Raw genomic sequence first — 24,989 nt, 5'->3', positions numbered from 1 at the left:
GGTTATTTTTTGTGTAACTGTGCTTTCAGTCCCGCTGGCAACCACCAGAGGAGGCTCAAATCACATAGGTCTGCATACAAATTTTGAGGTGACGCTATCATTGAATTTCCTCCTGTAATTACCACCTGGAACTGTGAATTTATACCGTTCTTTGTTGTTTATAACTAATTATGTTTGCGGTGGTAACACTTATGTTTTGGGCAGGGGATAGGCCTACGTATGGGAATTTGCTAAGTCATTATATAACGAACATAATTAAAACGAGAATAAAATTATCCATTATTTCAAGTATTTAACTTGTTTTTGTGAAAGTTCGACGATGTCATTCATTTATTGCGCTTCTTGCTTGTCTGTAAACAATGGCTCACTGCGGGACGAAGCAATTGCGCTTCTACAAAATAAGTTGCCCACTCCCAGATATGCCTAGAAAGAAGTCTGCCACTCAGCTTGGGCTTGTTCGTTGTAGGAACTGTTCCTCTGAACTACCCGTGCGCAAACCAAGCGGCTTGTCAGCTGTGGGGATCCTCAAAGACAACGAATGTACCATACAACTGACAGTGCTGCTCGGTAAAGAATAGGAAGGGGCAGTAAAGTAAACGCACGTTTTTAGAATAATTTGTCAAACAATTTGCATTTGGATTAGCTGGAGAACAGACACTTTTCTCTCGCTTATAACGCCGGGGAGCTCACATCGAGACTCCGTGACATCGTACTTTTTAAGGTAAGAATACAGTTTGATTTGAGTCCCTTTTAAAACTCAAATTTACTTAAAAGTTGTTTTTAGTGCCTAATAAACATTATAACATAGAGGAGAAATAAATGCGACAATACGGGCTAGAGTTTCAAATGTAACCTCATTCCATAGATTTTTAAGATGGGAAGGTGCAATAATATATTACGTTGTTGCAATACTTTAAAAGTTCCTATGTTGTCAAAAAACAAGTCCAAGTCGAATGTAATATCACTCAATACATCCATTTGTCCATGAGCCTTTTGTTAAAACGTTTTTAACACTAACCCCTGCACCGAATGAAGGTATCCTTGAAATAAAAACTGGTTTTGCGTATGAGTGTATTGAATTGCTCAGTGGATAGTTGTCTAGTGTGATTATTCCACTTGGGGTCGTTGTTCAAACTGTCTAGGCATAGACCATCAAAACAAATGTTTTGTTTGTGTATTGTCTGACTATCATTTGGCAATTATCAGACAAACTATTGATGTACCACCATCACTTTTTGACATTATGCAAGTAAAGCTGCCAGCATGCCATTCTCCTCCCATATGTAGGGATTGATGAGAGGATGATCCAGCTGACAGGGTTGGGCTCCACTGTCACTTGAATACTGCAACTGGATGTGTTGTGTGATTTTTTTTCTTTTCTTTTTTTTTCTCCAAATGCCATTTTCAGCTGCTGTCATAATCTTTTGGATACAGACAGACACATCCTCTTCCTAACTGTCTAAAGCTGTTGTTCCCCCTTTGAAATTAGCTTACAACTTGCCATTGGCAAAATCAGTTGAATTTGTACATATCTGTATGTTTGCCTAGGTGTGATTCTGAAAAGGTTTGGTCTTATCTTTTAACAGGTGCTACAATTATAGCCTAACAGTGGAAGTGTATATTTTTTTTACATAGCCACTCCCTTTCTTTTTCTTTCTACCGCAGGAAATTATTGTGTAATATTCAAACTTTATTCATACAGTGGCCAACGTTTATAAAGGATCACACTTTCAGCTGTGATCAGGCTAGAAGAGGCTTTGTTTCAAATCCCCCAAAATCCTGTTTTGCACCTAATAAACCCTATTGAGATGGTGCTTTCATTCTTTCCCACCCCAGTCGGTTTTCACTTTCTTACCCTGTGTAGGTAATCCAGAAGTGCAATAAACAAAACCAGATTTATATATATTTTTGTATACCAAAGGACAACCTTTTTCTAGGTGTATTGGCTGATCAGATGTAATTTGAATACGTTGGATTAGGGTTTTGATTATCCAGCATTTTACCCTAGCCCAGTAACATCATTACAGGAAGACTTTGTAGTAAAATGGCCATGGGCATGACCTTCGAGCTCTTACTCTTTCACTTGTTTTGCTGTTCAAAACCCAGACGGACATTCTTGAATAGCAGGCCATCTGCTAGTCCAAGTGCTTTTTCCATGAGCACAATATCACATTACCCTCAGATCACTTTGCAATAGAGTGGGGGATGTGATTTGTTGGCAAGGGGGAATACAGTCTCATTCCCAGTAGTATGTCTTCAACACAATGTCTGGTAAAAAGGCTTTTACATTTTTGTGGGTGGCTACCACCAACACCATCTTTGCTTCTGCTAAAAACCCTGCCATCTGATTGGTTGAGACTTGTGGGCTCACTTTCCTTGGCTGGCAAAGACACCACCGGGGATAACTCTCAGATTTGGATTGCTGTGTACTTTCCATCATGTCTTAACTGTCTGACTATTTGGCCCAGAGGCCTATTTCAAGTTTTCAGGTAACAGGACTGAACATGCCGGCCTCCAGTCACCACTAGCCGGCCTCCTTTCCGGTACCCTGCCTTGAACCTTAGTCACTATTAGTAACCGGCTACCACCCGGTACTCTACTCTGCACCTTAGAGACTGCTGCCCTATGTGCGTAGTCACTTTAATAATGTTTACATATTGTTCTACCCACTTCATATGTATATACTGTATTCTAGTCAAGGCTCATCCTATATAACTACTGCTGTACACGCCTTTCTATTCATATACTGTCCATTCATACCATTTTCTATTTATATTCTAGACTCTGACATTGCTCGTTCTGATATTTTTGGGATTTGTGTGTTGTTTTATACTGTTAGGTATTACTGCACTGTGGGAGCTAGAAACATAAGCATTTCGCTGCACCTGTGATAACATCTGCAAAGTATGTGTACGAGACAAATGCAATTTTGATTTGAAAAGATCAAACGTTGAAGGCACTAGGACCTCTCGGATGGACAAAATAAAAAAACTTCATCAGCAGCTGCCGTTCAATCTTGCTTTGTGACTACATTTTTTACAAGCAATAGAAGGGAGGCTGTTATCTACAGGATATATATATATATACTTGATTGATAAGTGAAATGTTAAAGGGATACTTTGGGATTTTGTCAGTGAGCCCTTTTATCTAGTTCCACAGCCTCCAATGAACTCGTGGATACCACGAAAGTTCAAGTTTTAAGTTTCAATGTCGCATGCACAAGTACAGTGAAAGGTCTTTCTTGGAGACACAAAGCCCGACAATGCAATAATCAATAACGATGTATTGCTAGAAAACAAAAAAACACGAGTAAGTAAGCATACCATATACAGGAAATATTTCAAGTAATTTCCAATGCCATATTTACATGTGCAGGGATACGGGAGTGATGGAGGTAGATATGTATAGCGGTAAGGTGACTAGGCTACAGGATATAAGAAACAGAGTAGCAGCAGCTTGCATGTGTAGGTGTGTAAGAGTCAGTAAAAATGTATGTGCAAATTATCTGTGAGTGAGCAAATGATGGAGTGAGCGTTTGTGTGCATTTTGGTGTGCGAGTGTGTAGGGCTCTGTGAGTGTGCATAGACAGTGCAAATACTGAAATAGAAGGTCAAACTCGGTCCGTGTAGCTATTTTGTTAGCTATTTAACAGTCGTATTGCTTGGGGAACGAATCTGTTCAAGAGCCTATTGGTGTCAGACTTGATGCACCGGTACCTCTTGCCGTGCGTCTTTGACGATTTACCGGGCCTTGTTTTCACACCGCCTGATATAGAGGTCCTGGATGGCAGTGAGCTCGGCCCCAGTAAAATACTGAGCTGTCTGCACAACCCTCTGTAGTGACATGCGATCCAGGGTGGTGCTATTGCCATACCAAGCAGTGATGCAGCCGGTCAATATGCTCTCAATGGTACAGCTGTAGTACCTTTTCAGGATTTCAGGGTCTATGACTAACGTTTTCAGCCTCCTGAGGGGGAAGAGGCACTTTCGCGCCTTCTTCATGAATGTGCGTTTTAAACATTTTAAGTCTTTAGTGATTTGGACACTTGAAGCTGTCTACCTGCTCCACAGCCGACCTGTCAATGTGTATGGAGGCATGACCCCCCCCCCCCTGTTTCCTGTAGTCCACAATCAGCTCCTTGGTCTTGCTGACGTTGAGGGAGAGTTTGTTGCTCCGGCACCACACTGTCAGGACACTGACCTCCTCCTTGTAGGGTGACTCATCGTCGCCGGTGATCAGGCCTACCACTCGTGTTGTCAGCGAACTTGATAATGGGATTAGTCGTGCGTGGCCACATGGTCATAAGTGAACAAGAAGTACAGGAGGGGACTAAGCACACACCCCCTGTGGGGCCCCTGTGATAATGGTCAGCGTGGTGGAGGTGTTGTTGCCTACCCTCACCACCTGGGGTCAGCACGTTAGAAAGTCCAGGATGTAGTTGCAGAGGGAGGTGTTCAGACCCAGAGTCCTAAGCTTGTTGACGAGCTTCGAGGGGATAATGGTGTTTAACGCTGAGATGTAGTCAAAGAACAGCATTCTCACAGGTATTCCTCTTATTTAGGTGGGTGAGGGCAGTGTGGAGAGCAATTAAGATTGCGTCATCGATTGATCTGTTGGGGCGGTATGCAAATTGGAGTGGATCTAGGGTGGCTCGATGTTGTCAAAGCGTGCATAAAATGCATTGAGTTTGTCTTGTAGAGAGGCATCGTTGGGTAGATCATGGTTGGGTCTTCTTTTGTAATCCGCAATAGACTGTAGAACCCTGCCACATGTGGTGGGCGTCGGAGCCTGTGTAATATGATGCCCCCATATTCCTATATTTTCCTTTTGCTCGCTTGATGACTCTGCGGAGGTCATAGCAGGCCTTCTTGTGCTTATTTCTGTCTTCGGCCATAGCATCAGGGTTGTCTGTGATAGCTCTGTGTTCAGTAGCCCTGCTCTTTAGTTTAGCTCCAACCTCTGTTAATCCAGGGCATTTGATTGGGGAAGAAGCGAACCCTCACCGTGGGTACAACGTCGCCGATGCATTTTCTAATGAAGCCTGTTGCTAACTAGTGCTAGCGCAATTGCTAACCATTGTGCGAACGTTTGCGAAACTACCTCTAACTTCCTTCATACTGAACACAGAGACAAATGGTAAACACAAGTTAATCTGACTCTGGGTAGTATCCCTTTAATGATGTAGGCTAACCCTTTTGCTTTTCTCAACATGAGAACAAGCTGACCGATGGGGTGATTTGTTGGCACTTTTGAAACAGGATGCTCACTGTATGAGTAGGGGGTTTCCCAGAGTGACAGTTGCAAACCAGTATGTTCTGAGATAATAAAAAGTAACTCCTCACATGTAACATGAGCATTAATGGAATTTAGGGATTTTTTTTTTAGCTCTGGCCAGCTGGTCTAGCCATTTCTCCTCATCCTACTCCGACTGGTCGTGTAGACTTGTATTCTAGGCCCCAGAGACATAGACTATTGACTATTGGATTGGTGGAGATCTCAAGACACAGTCTCAGTTCGGCATGGCAAAGGGGATTGACACTTGTCTTCCTCTGAAGCAACAGTAGATGTACTTAAAGTAATTATTCTCACAGTGGAGCAAACACTAGCCTAGATGACAGAGACTTAACAAATAACTCCAAGCATATCTAGACAGAAGGACATTTTATAGTAATCTCCTTTAAAAAAGATATATTTTTGAGTGTTTGGGGAGAAGATGGCCATCTTGAGGTTGGGGGTGGGGGGGATGGTTGAAAGATCTGAGAGGTCAAGGATTGTTAGGAGGTATTTGGGGCGTCCACCCCATCAGTCACTCTAGCAGCAGCTGCGCCGCCCTTATGATGCGTCCTTGTGCTGCGGGGTGTGGTTTTATGATCTGCCGGGGTGTGGGAGGTTGACAAGGGGGCACCAACCATGGGGCACCACTCTGGACATACTGCGCAGAACATCACTGTGAGAAAATGAAGGAATATTACAAAGGATTTACATGGTGAAAGTATATAAAGTATTTTAACTGTTTAACTGGCAAAAGTTATGTGACTATCATAGGTAACTATGACGAACATACTGTACATCCTGCTGTTTTGGTAATTACATCTTTCAGCCAGACCTGTAGCTTGATACACTGCACAGGTTGAGTGTACTGTGCAGTCGCCATATGCAGATCTCCGAAGCTGCCGACTCCCTGACTGCTCTGCATTACATCACTAAGCCCACCCAGGATAGAATATTCATTAGCCAATGCTAACACGTGTGAAAGCCCTGCATTAGTTTCCCTTATTTTCTTTAGGTAAAACTGTCTCTCTCTTTATGTCCTTATCTGCTTTCATGTCTCCCCTCTCTTTCTTGCAAGTCACTGTGGAAGTTGGAACACACGCCGGCTGCTGATCCTGTTCTGAGGCTGTGCCCATTTTGTTTTGGCTTCCTAGTAAATACCCCTTTTCATTAGTGGTAAGCAGCTTCTGTGTTGTGCTTACCAATGATAAGCTTTTCCATTTCCTGACTAAGCTAGGGACAGTGCTGATGGTCATTACCCTCAATAAGGTCTGGTGGACTGGGTTGAAGATGAGCACTGTCTGGATACCAAGTTACTGCCTTTTTTAGTTATTTCCCTGGCCTTTGGAAACAGGTGATTTTTAGAGCCTGAGGAAACAAGGACGGTCACAGCCAACACCAACAGCTGTCAGATAGGTTATAGGTTAACAGAACATTGTTTTGCAAAAACATATTCCCATGGGCTGTTTTTCCACTCTATTCTGGTGTCATCACATTGTATGCTGTTTTCCATCAAGGCCTTAAAGGCTGTCCAAGTTCTATAGTGAATGTCAATCGATAATGTCCCTACGATCCACCTTAAAACACTTGAAATGCATAAGAAATAAACATAATTTAATTTTAAGTGTCAGTCTGCTGAAAATTCCCCCTTTTTCATAGCTCTTTGCAGTCCCATGGGAAGCCCCAGATATGGAGGGTGTGGTTATTGTGCCGTAACATGGCAACCTCCCTCACTCCCTCTGAACACTTGCCTGTGAGCCCAGCTCAGCTATGCAAGTTATTTCAATCACAGTTGTTAGCATTCCCTTGCTAAACGACATGCCAGTAGAACCTTGTGGTCCCAACTGGAACCTGGCATGACTGACAAATGGTGTTTATGCAGCATGGTATCAAATGTTCAGATATTAAAATTATGCATTATTGCACAAGTAATGACTAAAACCAGTTGATTGATTAAACAAACCTCCAAGCATCTTATCCCTCTGCCAATCGAGTTAATGCATATGGGATTACTGTACTTGAACAGAGGGGTGTATTGCAAAGTCAGCTTGGCTTCTCACAATTTCTCCGTTTCTCATCTTTATTAGCAGTGAAGGGGATTTGGAGAGAGTCTGGGTAGATCCTAGATAGGGGATCGCTTTAATCCCCTTTACCTCAGACAATGAGATTGAGGAAGAGGAAATATACACAGTAAACAAAGGTTAAGGACTATGGTCATGTTTCTTTACGCCATCTTTTTTTACTTCCAATATCTAACTTCCTGAAACACATTGACGGTTTTGTTAGATCCTCCTCAATTATGTGACCTGTGGCTCGATATCAGAAATAAAATACTAATATTCAAATGTAACTCTCTACCTTGCTTCTCCTAAGTTGTTTTGGAGGGTTGTTTCAGTATAAGAGTTTCTTGTCCCTTGTCCCTTGATTTGAAGGAAAATGCTAAAGAAGAGGAACTTTAATGAATTACACTCAGCCTTGACTTTAAAGATTAGACCACAGGGCTGGCCTCCCAGTCTTGATGCTCTGCCCAATACGCTGTGCAAGTGACGCGTTCCTAAATCATACTTCCGCGTTCCAGGTCCCTTGTCTTTTTGAATGCGCTTGACGATGATCTCATAAATTTCATAACAATTATGTTCTTGTTTGTTTATGAATTTACTTCTGCCAGATGCCTTTCATTAGAGCGTTGGACTAGTAACCGGGTGGTTGCAAGTTCAAACCCCCGAGACAAGGTACAAATCTGTCGTTCTGCCCCTGAACAGGCAGTTAACCCACTGTTCCTAGGCCGTCATTGAAAATAAGAATTTGTTCTTAACTGACTTGCCAAGTAAAATAAAGGTAAAAAATATATTTAAAAAATAACGTTTTGGCACTGAAGACCCTTTTAAAAAGCCTACAAAAGTTCAAAAACTGAAAGGCTACTTGCTGTGTCATTTTGCATAGCGTGTATGTCCTAAACTAGTTACAGTCTCTAGGACATTTGGTTCACCAATAACTGCCCTTTTTTAGAGTATTAGCGTGCCAGTTTGTTTAGACATTAGAAGGGAAAACTCAGCAACAAGGAATGTAAAATAAATATTTTGGTTATTTGAAGTCAACCTTTTTATTTTTAATCTTTGCATGCTTTGAACGATGTTGACCTTAGGTCTCAGTCAAAGGCAAGTAATTGGCTTCACAAAACATTCCCTTTTTGATCTCAAAATAATGAATGACATGGTTGTTCTGAAATGTCCACATAGTTAAACAGACCAGGGAAGATAATGCTGATATCTATCTATGTAGTGCACATGAATGTGCAGTAATGGCGTGTAATTCAGAGAACATATTCAGAGACCAAACCAGAGCCATTATGGTAGGAGCAGAGTAGAGCGGATGGCACGAGATGCTTTTACTTACATTGACAGTAAATACCCTCAAATCGAATAATTAAATCTTTAATTCCAAGAAGCTCACAGTATCTTGATCCCAAAATTCAAGATGCTTGTTTAATGTTTACCAGATGTCATTAAATTGATTATTCAACTAAAGTTTCTAATATTGCTAGTAGGCCTTTGACAGAACTAGAAGTAACTAGAAGTAACATTCTGTATTATATTTAGCCTTTTCTTCAAATTGTGTTAAAGGTTAGTTTCACTCAGACCGTGGTGAATAAGCAGACAGATTTATCCGGATGGTTGTATTGAACCTGAGGAGTGGCTTTAAATGACTTAAATCTGTGGTTGAAACCTAGCTACGTCTCAGACCAATGGAAGATGCCTTCTGCCAAGCCTCCCTACTTAGTGGTCTCTGAGACTGACTGCTTAGTGTTCTATCAAATGGCAAGTATTGGAATTTCTGTCTGTTGAACTTTGTAATTTAGTAGAGGATCTTGGCCAAGAAGACTGTGCTGTGTGTTCCAGTTCTATAGTCAGCAGAGAGTAAAACATGCAGAGTTGTTTTGACCACTGCAAGCGACTCTGTAGGCCTACAGCCTATTCAATCAAATCTCGGTAACACAAACACGTATTCTATTTCTGTGAGCATACATTTGCATTGTGTTCTGTATGCATTGCCTGTCATTTGATTCCTGAGAGTCTTGTCTATGTATGCCTCTGTCCAGGGATCTACTCAGTCACTGCACCTTCATTCATCAGTCTAACATTTATTGTAAAGACTTGGGGACTCTTGAGCAGAAGTCAAGTTGTGCTAGTGGGGTAAAGAAACTAAGGAGATTGTATTTTCCTAATTCGGTAGCTAGGTCTAGAAAAAACAAATTTTCCTTCGAACCTACAGTATTAGAGTAGACCACACAGTCTTTCTGTGGGGAAAGTGAGACAAAGAAAACAAACAGATCCTCAAGCTCAGTCTAATACTTTAAGCCTCTCTCCCCTCTCTCTGTCATTGTTCAGTCACAGCTTTGCTGCTTGCTTTTCCATGTATACTGAACAAAACTATAAATGCAACATGTCAAGTGTTGATCCCATGTTTCATGAGCTGAAATAAAAGATCCCTGAAATGTTCCGTATGCACAAAAAGGTTATTTCTATAAAATTGTGCACATCCCTGTTAGTGAGCATTTCTCCTTTGCCAAGATAATCCATCCACCTGACAGGTGTGGCATATCAAGAAGCTGATTAAACGGCATGATACTTACACATGTCCATGTTGCGCTGGGGGACAATAAAAGGCCACTCTAAAATGTGCAGTTTTGTTGAATATTAATTTCTCTACCATAAGCCACCTACCATAAGCCACAATTTGGCAGTACGTCCAACCGCCCGCACAACCGCGGACCACGTGTAACCATGCCAGCCCAGGATTGTCTGAGGCCAGCCACCCGGACAGCTAATGAAACTTTGGGTTTGCACAACTGAAGAATTTCTGCCCCAACTGTTGTCCTCACCAGGTTCTTGACCTGACTGCAGGCCGACGTCATAACTGACTTCAGTAGGCAAATGCTCACCTTTGATGGCCACTGGCACGATGGAGAAGTATGTTCTTCATCGATGAATCCCGGTTTCAACTGTCTTGGGCAGTATGGCAGACAGCATGTATGGCATCGTGTGGGTGAGCAGTTTGCTGATGTCAACATTGTGAACAGAGTGCCCCATGGTGGCGGTGGGGTTATGGTATGGGCAGGCATAAGATATGGACAACGAACACAATTGCATTTTATCGATGGCAATTTGAATGCTTAGAGATACCGTGACGAGATCCTGTGGCCCATTGTCATGCCATTCATCCTCCACCATCACCACATGTTTCGGCAAGATAAATACACATCCCCACATCGCAAGGATCTGTACACAATTTCTGGAAGTTGATTCCATGGCCAGCATACTCACCAGACATGTCACCCAATTGAGCCTGTTCGGGATGCTCTGGATCGACGTGTACGTCAGTGTATTCCAGTTCTCACCAATATCCAGCAACTTCGCACAGCCATTAAAGAGGAGTGGGACAACCTTCCACAGGCCACAATCAACAGCCTGATCAACTCTATGTGAAGGAGATGTCGAGCTACATGAGGCAAATGGTGGCCACAACCAGATACTGACTGGTTTTCTGATCCCCGACCCCACTTTTATTTTTTTTTAAAGGTATCTGTGAGGGCCTAATTTAGGGCCTAATTTATTTATATAAATCAGTAAAATCTTTAAAATGGTTGCATTTATATTTTTGTTTAGTGTAGAACTTGGCATTGCTCTACAACTCTCTCTGGTGATCTAGCAACATACTCCAGGGACCTTAACCCTGTCAGCTCTCATCTGCAACATTGTGTTTTCTGTGAGGATGTGATATGGGTCAAACTGAGTTGTTTGCCATAACAAAAAGTAATTAGTTAGAAAACATCCATGTCAATGAAAAGACAATGTCCTATGTGTTCCCTTTTTGAGACTCGCAGCTCAGGGATTTGTGTGTGTTTTTATTTACCTTTCTAATTGCTGCTGTTACGAAAGAGGCTAGCCTCAAACCATCCATTTGGGTTTAAGATGACAGCATTTGAAGCTTTTACTGTTTTTTCTTAGCACAATAATTATATAGGCTTACTTCCACAACACTACTAAAGACTGGAGCAGGCATTTTTTAAGTCTGTCTTGGCCTGTCCTCTTGATGTACAGTCATGTTGTCTGAATGCTTCAGGGCTTATGAAGTTGGAAATGTGATCCAAGAACATAATTAAGTGGTATACTGCATCTGCTCATCTTCATATACCTCTGTAATTATACTTATAATTGATTGCAACTGTTATTAAAATTTCAATTGAATCAGCAATTCAACTTAATCTAAATACACAGAACAAAAATTGACAGAAAAATATACAGAAAATATTTTAAATCCTAGATACTCAAATACCTGTGTTTGAACCCAGGTCTGATTCTACAACATTTAATCCGAGCTAAGAGACCCCATATCACTTTGAGACAGCACTAATTTCACACATGGTAACAGATTTAACGCTAAACTTTTCCAAAGCTTGCTGCATATCACCATTTTTAGACATTGAATTACATTTTGGAGATGTCTGACGTTAGCAAACATGGCAAAGTGGAGCCTAATGGACAAGCATAGCTGGCGACGTGAAATCCCACCTCCAGGAAGAGGATATGTTGCCAGACGCCCCAAAGAAATCTGATTTGCCGTAGTACATGCCGATGCTGTAGCCTGCATGCATTGTGACCACACAGTAGCTCCATACAATCCATCCATTGTGGCAACAGTCTGCTAACCAGGGGGTGTGTTCTCCTCTGTGTTTATACAGATGAGCCTCCCCGCATCTCTCCCTACAAGCAGCCCTGGCAGCATATTGTTTTAATATCTCGCTTTCAGCTCCATGTGTAATGGCAATTTGAGAAGGAGCACGGCCCACATGGTGGCTGTGTTTTTAATTGGGCGCTCCAGGGCATTCAGTGGCCTCTCCTCTCCCTTCTGTTCTGAGACGTGCTGCAGTCTAACCAGGTCTGTTTGTCCAGCTGTAGGATTGCCCCCCCCCCCCCCCCCATCTCCCCCTCCTTATTCTCTTTTTATTCTCTTTTTAAATATATGTGCACGCACACACGCATTCACGTGCACACACACTTGCTGAGAGTTTTCCAATCGGCCTTTGTCATGACAAAAATGGGTTACGTTTTCCCCCTTCACTCAATGGTATGTCCAAAGGCCATGTCTGTCTGTCTGTCTCCCTCGGTCCTTCTCCTCTCCTCCTTTCTCTCTTTGTATCTTTCCTTTTCCGGGGTGTGCAGTTTGACCCTCGTTGCCCTTGACACATGTGCCTCTAAAGGCTGAACCAATCAATATGGATCTCAGGGTCCAGTGTCAGATGTCTCCGATCACTAATTGAATTCAACATTTCAGTTTATGCATGAATGGAGGGACTATAGGCTAATATGCAGTATTGTTGATTTTGATTTTGGAGTTTTTGGTTAGGGGACATAAAACAGTAGGCCTAACCTATTTATAAAATGTCTCCAACTCAATCCCAAAAAGTGGCTAGAATAATTTCTTTGGAGCCTGAATGTTGCTGACCTGTGAACAGAGGGAATATGTTCATTTTATTTCAGAGAATAACAGACAGACAAGACAGTTGAAGTCGGAGGTTTACATACACCTTAGCCAAATACATTTAAACTCCATCCAAGTAAAAATAACCTGTTTTAGGTCAGTTAGGATCAACACTTTATTTTAAGAATGTGAAATGTCAGAATAATAGTAGATAATTATTTAGTTCAGCTTTTATTTATTTCATCACATTCCTAGTGGGTCAGAAGTTTACATACACTCAATTAGTATTTGGGAGCATTGCCTTTAAATTGTTTAACTTGGGTAAAACGTTTCGGGTAGCCATCCACAAGCTTCCCACAATACGTTGGGTGAATTCTGGCCCATTCCTCCTGACAGAGCTAGTGTAATTGAGTCAGGTTTGTAGGCCTCCTTGCACACACATGCTTTTTCAGTTCTGCCCACACATTTTCTATAGTATTGAGGTCAGGGCTTTGTGATGGCCACTCCAATAGCTTGACTTTGTTGTCCTTACGCCTTTCTGCCTCAACTTTCAAAGTATGCGTGGGTTCATTGTCCATTTGGAAGACCCATTTGCGACCAAGCTTTAACTTCCTGACTGATGTCTTGAGATGTTGCTTCAATATATCCACATAATTTTCCTGCTTCATGCTGCCATCTATTTTGTGAAGTGCACCAGTCCCTCCTGCAGCAAAGCACCACCACAACATGATGCTGCCACCCCTGTGCTTCACGGTTGGGATGGTGTTTTTCGGCTTGCAAACCTCCCCCTTTTTTTCTCCAAACATAACGATCGTCATTATCGACAAACAGTTCTATTTTTGTTTCATCAGACCAGAGGATATGTCTCCAAAAAGTATGATCTTTGTCCCCATGTGCAGTTGCAAACTGTAGTCTTGCTTTTTTATGGCGGTTTTGGAGCAGTGGCTTCTTCCTTGCTGAGCGGCCTTTCAGTTTATGTCGACATAGGACTCGTTTTCCTGGGGATATAGATACTTTTTGTACCTGTTTCCACCAGCATCTTCACAAGGTCCTTTGTTGTTGTTCTGGGATTGATTTGCACTTTTCGCAACAAAGTACGTTCCTCTCTAGGAGACAGAACGCGTCTCCTTCCTGAGCGGTATTACATTTACATTTAAGTCGTTTAGCAGACGCTCTTATCCAGAGCGACTTACAAATTGGTGCATTCACCTTATGACATCCAGTAGAACAGTCACTTTACAATAGTGCATCTAAATCTTAAAGGGGGGGGGGTGAGAAGGATTACTTATCCTATCCTAGGTATTCCTTAAAGAGGTGGGGTTTCAGGTGTCTCCGGAAGGTGGTGATTGACTCCGCTGTCCTGGCGTCGTGAGGGAGTTTGTTCCACCATTGGGGGGGCCAGAGCAGCGAACAGTTTTGACTGGGCTGAGCGGGAACTGTACTTCCTCAGTGGTAGGGAGGCGAGCAGGCCAGAGGTGGATGAACGCAGTGCCCTTGTTTGGGTGTAGGGCCTGATCAGAGCCTGGAGGTACTGAGGTGCCGTTCCCCTCACAGCTCCGTAGGCAAGCACCATGGTCTTGTAGCGGATGCGGTATGACGGCTGCGTGGTCCCATGGTGTTTATACTTACGTACTATTGTTTGTACAGATTAATGTGGTACCTTCAGGTGTTTGGAAATTTCTCCCATTGATGAACCAGACTTGTGGAGGTCTATAATTTATTTTCTGAGGTCTTAGTGGATTTCTTTTGATTTTCCCATGAAAAGAGCCACTGAGTTTGAAGGTAGGCCTTGAAATATATCCATAGGCACACCTCCAATTGACTCAAATGATGTCAATTGACTCAAATGATGTCAATTAGTCTGTCAATTAGCTTCTAAAGCCATGACATCATTTTCTGGAATTTTCCAAGCTGTTATATACAGTCAACTTAGTGAATATAAACTTCTGACCCACTGGAATTGTGATACAGTGAAATAATCTGTCTGTAACAACTTGTTGGATCAATTACTTGTGTCATGCACAAAGTAGATGTCCTAACCGACTTGCCAAAACTATAGTTTAACAAGAAGTTTGTGTATGTAAACTTCCGACTTCAACTGTGTGTGCGTGTGTGCATGCGTGCATATTACCTTTCAAAACTTTGGGGTCACTTCGAAATGGCCTTGTTTATGAATAACATAAAATTGATCAGAAATACAGTGTAGGCATTGTTAATGTTGTAAATTACTACTGTAGCTGGAAACGGCTGATTTTAATGGAATATCTACATAGGCGTACAGAGGCCCATTATCATCAACCATCAGTCCTGTGTTCCAATGGCACATTGTTAGCTAATCCAAGTTTATCATTTTTAAAAGGCTAATTGATCATTAGAAAACCCTTTTGCAGTTCATAGATTGTGCATGGGGGCTTACAGAGTTAGCCTACAGTTTTATAGTGAATTTGCATTTAAAAAATATATATTTCCAAAATTAATAGCCTGACACATGACGTTTTTAGCTACCGATTCTCACCACTGTGCGTTTCCACCTCTCTCCTTCATTCTTTTCTCGAGAGCTTAGAGAGTTGTCAACAGTTTAATTAATTAAAATGTGTTTTCCAAATTAAGCATGGGGTAGCTGCAGGAACAGTGTTGGAGAGTGTTGGACAGTGTTGGAGAGCCCATGGCATACAGAGTTTGGGTGTACTATCAACTGTCGCCCAGCGAGAGGCTGCATGCTTCTCAAACAGTGGTTGATGCCTGTTGTGAAATTAGTGTGTTTTATAAGTCCAGGCATTTCTATATGCAATCCTGTGTGAAAGCAGAGCTCTGATGGTTGCCACTAAAAATAGGAAGTTCCCAACCTTCTACTACTGATATTTATTTCTCAGCTAAAATATTAAGCATTGCTCAGCTATAAAACCAGGGTAGCCAACCCTGCCTCTGTTTCTTCCCATTTGATAATGGACCTTTTCTAAATTGAAATATACATTATATATTAGTAAAGACTAGATTACATTGAGAATAGTCTGATGGATGAAAATATGCTCACGTGATGAGAGAACAGCTTGTGCGGCAAAGAACAGAGTGCAGGCTTTTTTTGCTACTTTTTCAACTCCTCAATAGTCTACAGTCGCATCATGCAGCCCAATAATGTTTGAATTTCTAAGACATTATAGAGTGTGTATCATTCACAGCTAAATTTGACAATTAACTGTCATATAGGACCTGTTTCAAATGATCACTTTTACGCTCAACAAAGGGAAAGGGGTATACCGAGTCATGCCTTAATCAACATCCACGGTGCCTGGGGAACAGTGGGTTAACTGCCTTGCTCAGGCAGAATGACACATTTTTACCTTGTCAATTCCGGGATTCGGTCCATCAACCTTACGGTTAGTGGCCCAACGCTCTAACCACAAGGCTATCTGCCGGCCATCTTCACACACTCGCTCTGGAATTAGAAAAATATGCAGTTTTATTCAGCTAAATTCAATTATATTCTTCTTACTATAAAATCATATATTAGAAAATAATGGCACAGGACTTCTAAGCATGTCATCTACTAAATGAACTAGCCTACAACCTATATGGCATGGCGTATAGCCAGATAACATGCAGTAGGCCCACTCAGATTCTGTTCTTCTGAAATACATTTTCTTCAAAACATAATGTTTGTTTAGACCTGTCTAAAGTTAATGGATTTATTCTGATGGTGTATATTAAAAGGATTTAGAATTGTTTTAATGTAGATGTTCCAAAGGCACACGGCATGGCATGTATGCGTAGAGGCCGGGAGATGTATTTGTTAATTAATGGTCAATTACCAATACACCGGCAGTCATTTGCATGAGAATTACTGGCTGACAAAATTTCATGACCACCACAGCCCTACCCATGAGCCCTGTCATTGCATTTACTGAAACCAACATCCTTACCCACTAAGCAACCACCGACACCAGACTTCCATGGACATTGAAAGTAGTTACAATTTGGTCAGTCCATCCTTCCCTTCATCTCAATGTCAACCAGCTTTAATTTCAACGTCCACAGCTGTTGATTTTTGGACCGGCCTTGATTTGGCCGAAACACAGACGTCCTTGATTGGTTCGAACCGGACCACATCTGAAGCAGTCGTAGACATTTGGAAAGCACTGTACAGTCTGTTTTTTTGTGTGTGTGTGTTTTTAGCATAGTACATTAGAGCACAAATTAGAGTACAGTAGAGCACACAAGTTGAGTACACTATTGTTCTGTAATGTACAGAGCTCTACTGTTCTGTGCTTTACTGCACTCTACTGAGCTATACTATGCTGTACTTTGTATTTATACTTTTTTTTAAAATATTTACCAACAGTATTTAGGATAAATCATAATGATGCGATTTGATATTCATATCTATAATTATGCATTTCTGTGTAGTACAAATCAGGGACCCATGATGAAATCCTGTTTGCATAATTCTGTTTCCATGGAATTGCCCATAAAGTGAATCTTCAATCCCTCTGGAGAGAGAAATGTGTATATATATATTGTGAAATTCAATGTCACCATCTAGTTCAAGACACGTGGTTTTAAATCATTCAAACAACCTCTGCCAATTTTGGTTAATCCGTCAATTCCACTGGGAGGGCATGGCCAAAACGGCTAGCTAGTGTAAGCGGAAATGAGCTAAAATTAGCTAGCTAGCAAGATTAATGTGAACCTAACATTAGTACTCGGCTAATTTCGGTAGCTAGCTAGCAAATGTCTGATAACTAACAACGCAGGCACATTTGAAGGCACAGGTCCCTCATCAAAACATTAGCCTATTCGACTACATCAAGGGAAAGGTATTCCCTGAAGTCTGCTCTATTCAGGAACAATGCTTATGGATTGCCAGTAAAGATCTGTGTGGATTAGCACCGAGTGTCCTGTGGAGGAGGGATTGTGGCTCTGCTTACTAAGCTAATTAATCTCAGTCAGCAGTCTGAACATCCTCTTTTAATGAAGCTTTCGGTCTGGGTCACGGCACAGTTTGGGGATTTGGATAATTATTCAGAGATTCAGCAGTGATGCCAGCACAGACCTCCCTCTATTGTATTGTAATAGCCGTGGCAAAAACTCTCCGTCAGCTCCCTCTCTGCTAATAAGTCCAAACACTGGTATCTACTGCTGGGCTTTCCCCGGAATTCCAGGTTGCATGACTAGTTGCACTGAAAAATAAAGCTGAATGAACACAGGTTTGTGTCAGTTTTTTTATTTCTGTGTTTATCTACATATTTTCTGCAGTGCCTAAATACAGTAGGCTATAGATTCTCGGGGCAAGAAAGTTTCTTGCTGAGCAAAAATGTTGCCTACAGTACGTGCTACTTTGGAGAGAGCCGGCCGGGATAGTGGGGAAGAGGGAGTAGTGGTGTGGAAGAGGAGTGTACCCAACTAACCATCACGTTTCAGTCCCTGTGGAACACTTTAATGCTCTGTTTATCTTTCACTGATCTGGGCACAGCCAAAACCTAACACATAGCCGGCCACTGCAGCATACCAGTATTTACGGCTATTCTTTGATGTTAGTATCTACAGTATGCAGGGCTTTTCTGTCGCTGACTGGAACTGATCATGTACGTTTTGCTTGGCCTTTTGTTTGGGTGAACTTAACTCACTGGCTTAATACACCAACGCTGAGTTAAACCCTCAGTCACTCTGGCTGAAACCCATTGAAGCCCATCCACTCCCTCGTACTGGCCTGATCAATGATTAATGCAGTCCCCAGGTGTCAGTCCTGTTAGCAGACTGTCTCAGGACCTCAGGGGAGTGAGCTCCTGGTCTGACTCCTCCCAACCCCCATGCTATGTTTCCCAAGGCTGTCTCTCTCTCGCTCGCTGTCCGTCTCTCGCTGTATGTCGCTCGTGGTCTCTCTCGCTCGCTTGCTGTCTCTCTTGCTCTCTGTCTCGCTCGATCTCCAAGCATCAGAAAGATTGCCTCAATTAAAGGCGCGGCGGGGTTCCCTAAGCCATTATCCATATTAGTGTTGGGTCCATGACTGTGGCCCTCTTAAACAAAGACTTTCTAATGCTCTGTGGTGCGGCTCATCCATAATTATTCTGCTCAGTCTGATTTAGAACCCCATCTAGTCACAATTTACTAATCTTGTATCGAAATTGCATAAGAAAATCTTTGGTTTTGTTTGTGACAGATGTCATGGATTTCAGTTAAGATCTTTTCACTGCCTCCTCCTGCAGGTTCCATCCTAGATTTCACCACCCTATTGTCCTCAGGTCATAATTAAACACCTTTGCTTTCAACACCGCAAGCTCTGCACATCCATCATTAATGATTTTCTGTCAGGGTTTAGAGAAAGGGGTTGTGTGTGTGTGTGTCACATGCATGCACTTCTGCTTAAGAGAGAAAGAGTACACTCTATTAACCATTTGACAATTGAAGACCTCCCACTCGTAGAGACCTGCTCTGATTCTCTCCCTCTCCCATTATATTTTAAATGAAGCTGTCTGTCATTCAGCACACGAACAGAAGGCCACGATGGCTCCCACCTGCCTGGCTCTGCCCAAAACCCTTTTTTGGAAAGGCATTATTTTTGTAGTGATTTTTTAAAATAGAATTTAGACAACAAAAAATCAAATCAAATCAAATTTTATTTGTCACAAATTTATTTGTCACATACACATGGTTAGCAGATGTTAAATGTGAGTGTAGCGAAATGCTTGTGCTTCTAGTTCCGACCATGCAGTGATAACCAACAAGTAATCTAACTAACAATTCCAAAACTACTGTCTTATACACAGTGTAAGGGGATAAGGAACATGTACATAAGGATATATGAATGAGTGATGGTACAGAGCAGCATACAGTAGATGGTATCGAGTACAGTATATACATATGAGATGAGTGTGTAGACAAAGTAAACAAAGTGGCATAGTTAAAGTGGCTAGTGATACATGTGTTACATAAGGATGCAGTCGATGATGTAGAGTACAGTATATACATATGCATATGAGATGAATAATGTAGGGTAAGTAACATTATATAAGGTAGCATTGTTTAAAGTGGCTAGTGATATATTTACATAATTTCCCATCAATTCCCATTATTAAAATGGCTGGAGTTGGGTCAGTGTCAATGACAGTGTGTTGGCAGCGGCCACTCAGTGTTAGTGGTGGCTGTTTAACAGTCTGATGGCCTTGAGATAGAAGCTGTTTTTCAGTCTCTCGGTCCCAGCTTTGATGCACCTGTACTGACTTCGCCTTCTGGATGATAGCGGGGTGAACAGGCAGTGGTTCGGGTGGTTGATGTCCTTGATGATCTTTATGGCCTTCCTGTAACAACGGGTGGTGTAGGTGTCCTGGAGGGCAGGTAGTTTGCCCCCCGGTGATGCGTTGTGCAGTCCTCACTACCCTCTGGAGAGCCTTACGGTTGAGGGCGGAGCAGTTGCCGTACCAGGCGGTGATACAGCCCGCCAGGATGCTCTCGATTGTGCATCTGTAGAAGTTTGTGAGTGCTTTTGGTGACGAGCCAAATTTCTTCAGCCTCCTGAGGTTGAATAGGCGCTGCTGCACCTTCTTCACGACGCTGTCAGTGTGAGTGGACCAATTCAGTTTGTCTGTGATGTGTATGCCGAGGAACTTAAAACTAGCTACCCTCTCCACTACTGTTCCATCGATGTGGATAGGGGGGGGTGTTCCCTCTGCTGTTTCCTGAAGTCCACAATCATCTCCTTAGTTTTGTTGACGTTGAGTGTGAGGTTATTTTCCTGACACCACACTCCGAGGGCCCTCACCTCCTCCCTGTAGGCCGTCTCGTCGTTGTTGGTAATCAAGTCTACCACTGTTGTGTCGTCCGCAAACTTGATGATTGAGTTGGAGGCGTGCGTGGCCACGCAGTCGTGGGTGAACAGGGAGTACAGGAGAGGGCTCAGAACGCACCCTTGTGGGGCCCCCGTGTTGAGGATCAGCGGGGAGGAGATGTTGTTGCCTACCCTCACCACCTGGGGGCGGCCCGTCAGGAAGTCCAGTACCCAGTTGCACAGGGCGGGGTCGAGACCCAGGGTCTCGAGCTTGATGACGAGCTTGGAGGGTACTATGGTGTTGAATGCCGAGCTGTAGTCGATGAACAGCATTCTCACATAGGTATTCCTCTTGTCCAGTTGGGTTAGGGCAGTGTGCAGTGTGGTTGAGATTGCATCGTCTGTGGACCTATTTGGGCGGTAAGCAAATTGGAGTGGGTCTAGGGTGTCAGGTAGGGTGGAGGTGATATGGTCCTTGACTAGTCTCTCAAAGCACTTCATGATGACGGAAGTGAGTGCTACGGGGCGGTAGATGTTTAGCTCAGTTACCTTAGCTTTCTTGGGAACAGGAACAATGGTGGCCCTCTTGAAGCATGTGGGAACAGCAGACTGGTATAGGGATTGATTGAATATGTCCGTAAACACACCGGCCAGCTGGTCTGCGCATGCTCTGAGGGCGCGGCTGGGGATGCCGTCTGGGCCTGGGCCTGCAGCCTTGCGAGGGTTAACACGTTTAAATGTCTTACTCACCTCGGCTGCAGTGAAGGAGAGACCGCATGTTTCCGTTGCAGGCCGTGTCAGTGGCACTGTATTGTCCTCAAAGCGGGCAAAAAAAATATTTAGTCTGCCTGGGAGCAAGACATCCTGGTCCGTGACTGGGCTGGATTTCATCTTGTAGTCCGTGATTGACTGTAGACCCTGCCACATGCCTCTTGTGTCTGAGCCATTGAATTGAGATTCCACTTTGTCTCTGTACTGATGCTTAGCTTGTTTAATAGCCTTGCGGAGGGAATAGCTGCACTGTTTGTATTCAGTCATGTTGCCAGACACCTTGCCCTGATTAAAAGCAGTGGTTCGCGCTTTCAGTTTCACGCGAATGCTGCCATCAATCCACGGTTTCTGGTTAGGGAATGTTTTTGTCGTTGCTATGGGAACGACATCTTCGACGCACGTTCTAATGAACTCGCACACCGAATCAGCGTATTCGTCAATATTTCCATCTGACGCAATACGAAACATGTCCCAGTCCACGTGATGGAAGCAGTCTTGGAGTGTAGAGTCAGCTTGGTCTGACCAGCGTTGGACAGACCTCAGCGTGGGAGCCTCTTGTTTTAATTTCTGCCTGTAGGCAGGGATCAACAAAATGGAGTCGTGGTCAGCTTTTCCGAAAGGGGGGCGGGGCAGGGCCTTATATGCGTCGCGGAAGTTAGAGTAACAATGATCCAAGGTTTTACCACCCCTGGTTGCGCAATCGATATGCTGATAAAATTTAGGGAGTCTTGTTTTCAGATTGGCTTTGTTAAAATCCCCAGCTACAATGAATGCAGCCTCCGGATAAATGGTTTCCAGTTTGCAAAGAGTTAAATAAAGTTCGTTCAGAGCCATCGATGTGTCTGCTTGGGGGGGGGGGTATATACGGCTGTGATTATAATCGAAGAGAATTCTCTTGGAAGATAATGCGGTCTACATTTGATTGTGAGGAATTCTAAATCAGGTGAACAGAAGGATTTGAGTTCCTGTATGTTTCCTTCATCACACCATGTCCCGTTAGTCATGAGGCATACGCCCCCGCCACTCTTCTTACCAGAGAGATGTTTGTTTCTGTCCGCGCGATGCGTGGAGAAACCTGTTGGCTGCACCGCCCTGGATAGCGTCTTCCCAGTAAGCCATGTTTCCGTAAAGCAGAGAACGTTGCAGTCTCTGATGTCCCTCTGGAATGCCACCCTTGCTCGGATTTCATCAACCTTGTTGTCGAGAGACTGGACATTGGCAAGAAGAATGCTGGGAAGTGGTGCGCGATGTGCCCTTTTTCGGAGTCTGACCAGAACACCGCCGCGTTTCCCTCTTTTTCGGAGTCGTTTCCTTGGGTCGCTGCATGCGATCCATTCCGTTGTCCTGTTTGTAAGGCAGAACACAGGATCCGCGTCGCGGAAAACATATTCTTGGTCGTACTGATGGTGAGTTGACGCTGATCTTATATTCAGTAGTTCTTCTTGACTGTATGTAATGAAACCTAAGATGACCTGGGGTACTAATGTAAGAAATAACACGTAAAAAAAACAAAAAACTAGGAAGTTTCCTAGGAACGCGAAGCGAGGCGGCCATCTCAGTCGGCGCCGGAGAAGTCCCATGTACAGTGCATTCGGAAAGTATTCAGACCCCTTGACTTTTTCCACATTTTGTCACGTTACAGCCTTATTCTACACACAATACCTCATATTGATAAAGCGAAAACAGGTGTTTATACATTTTAGCAAATGTTATGAAATGTTCTAAACCAATACCTTATTTACATAAGTATTCAGACCCTTTTCTATGAGACTCAAAATTAAGCTCAGGTGTATCCTGTTTCCATTGATCATCCAACTTGATTGGAGTCCACCTGTGGTAAATTCAATGTGGTAAATTCAATTCATTGGACATGATTTGGAAAGGCACACCCCTGTATGTATATGTAAGGTCCAACAGTTGACAATGCATGTCAGAGCAAAAACCAAGCCATTAGGTCGAATGAATTGTCCGTAGAGCTCCGAGACAGACAGGATTGTGTCGAGGCACAGATCTGGGGAAGGGAAATGTCTGCAGCATTGAAGGTCCCCAAGAATACAGTGGCCTCCATCATTCTTAAATTGAAGAAGTTTGGAACCACCAAGACTCTTCCTAGAGCTGGCCGCCTGGCCAAACTGAGCAATCAGGGGAGAAGGGCCTTGGTCAGGTAGATGACCAAGAACACGATGGTCGCTCTGACAGGGCTCCAGAGATCTTCTGTGGAGATGGGAGAACCTTCCAGAAGGACAACCATCTCTACAGCACTCTACCAATCAGGCCTTTATGGTGAAGTGGCCAGACGGAAACCACTCCTCAGTAAAAGGCACATGACAGGCCGCTTGGAGTTTGCAAAATGCACCTTAAGACTCAGACTATGGGAAACAATATTCTCAGGTCTGATCAAACCAAGATTGAACTCTTTGGCCTGAATGCCAAGCTTCACATCTGGTAGAAACTTGGTACCTTCCCTACTGTGATGCATGGTGGTGGTGGTGGCAGCATCATGCTGTGGGGATTTTTTCCAGCGGCAGGGACTGGGAGACTAGTCAGAATCGAGGGAAAGATGAACAGAGCAATGTTCAGAGATCCTTGATGATAACCTGCTCCAGAGAGCTCAGGACCTCCGACTGGGGCGAAGGTTCACCTTCCAACAGGACAACGACCCCAAGCACACACAGCCAAGACAACGAAGGAGTGGCTTTGGGACAAGTCTCTGAATGTCCTTGAATGACCCAGCCAGAGCCCAGAGTCCAATCGAACATCTCTGAAGAGACCTGAAAATAGCTGTGAAGCGACGCTCTCAATCCAACCTGACAGAGCTTAAGAGAATCTGCAGAGAAGAATGTGAGAAACTCCCCAAATACAGGTGTGTCAAGCTTGTAGCGTCATAGCCAAGAAGACTCAAGGCTGTAATCGCTGCCAAAGCCGCTTCAAGAAAGTACTGCGTAAAGGGTCAGAATAAATGTGATATTTCAGTTTTAAAACCTTAGCAAAAATGTCTAAACCCATTTTTGCTTTGTCATTATGGTGTATTGTGCGTAGATTGAGGGGAGAAAAAAACTAAATCAATTTAAGAATAAGGCTGTAATGGAAAAAGTCAAGAGGTCTGAATACTTTCCATATATGCACTGTATATCATAAAATCTGACCTTGTACGGCGTCTTTCCCATATCAAAACTACCCCTTAACTTTCAGTCACTCCTCAGTGTGGTATTTTTCTCAACAGTGTTATTGAATTATTGCCACCTTGTGAAGGGTCGTCGTTCCATCGTGTGTGTGTGTGTGTGTGTGTGTGTGTGTGTGTGTGTGTGTGTGTGTGTGTGTGTGTGTGTGTGTGTGTGTGAGGAGAGTATGTAGTTAACCCTATGGTTAGTGTATTTTCTCCTGAAAACAGGATTACAATGCATTGCAGAGCTTCATGATCATCAATTTAGATGCATGTTTTTATAGTTTGACCAAAATATCTGGTACATCTGATTGTCACTCTGGGAAAGGAAAGCAACCCTTTATGAATAGGACTGATTGCGGTCTTTCTCTGGTCCAAAGGCAAAAGTTAATTTGGAACGCTTCTCACAGTACCTTTTTAACCATTCAGAGTGATTATTTCTGCATGACGTCTCTGGCAACCGATGAAACACATTTGTGATGAAAATAACAGTCTTTGCATACACTTGTCCTGAAAAATCATGCCAATGAGGTCATCTTG

The 24,989-nt window shown here is 43.1% G+C and overlaps 1 protein-coding gene across 2 annotated transcripts in view; it reads left to right on the top strand.

Moving 5' to 3' along the window:
• Window positions 1-219: 219 nt before the first annotated feature.
• Window positions 220-24,989, top strand: part of LOC124046144 (plexin-B1-like) — a 60,185-nt gene continuing 35,415 nt past the window's right edge. The window contains exon 1 of one of the 2 annotated variants that reach the window (XM_046366214.1): window positions 220-721. The gene's annotated coding sequence lies outside the window, so the exon portion shown is untranslated. The remainder of the gene's footprint in view (window positions 722-24,989) is intronic. The other variant, XM_046366215.1, reaches the window with a different exon arrangement.

Source organism: Oncorhynchus gorbuscha, linkage group LG10, assembly GCF_021184085.1.
Source record: "Oncorhynchus gorbuscha isolate QuinsamMale2020 ecotype Even-year linkage group LG10, OgorEven_v1.0, whole genome shotgun sequence".
Taxonomy (NCBI): Eukaryota; Metazoa; Chordata; class Actinopteri; order Salmoniformes; family Salmonidae; genus Oncorhynchus; species Oncorhynchus gorbuscha.
This window is presented reverse-complemented; position numbering and strand designations above follow the sequence as displayed.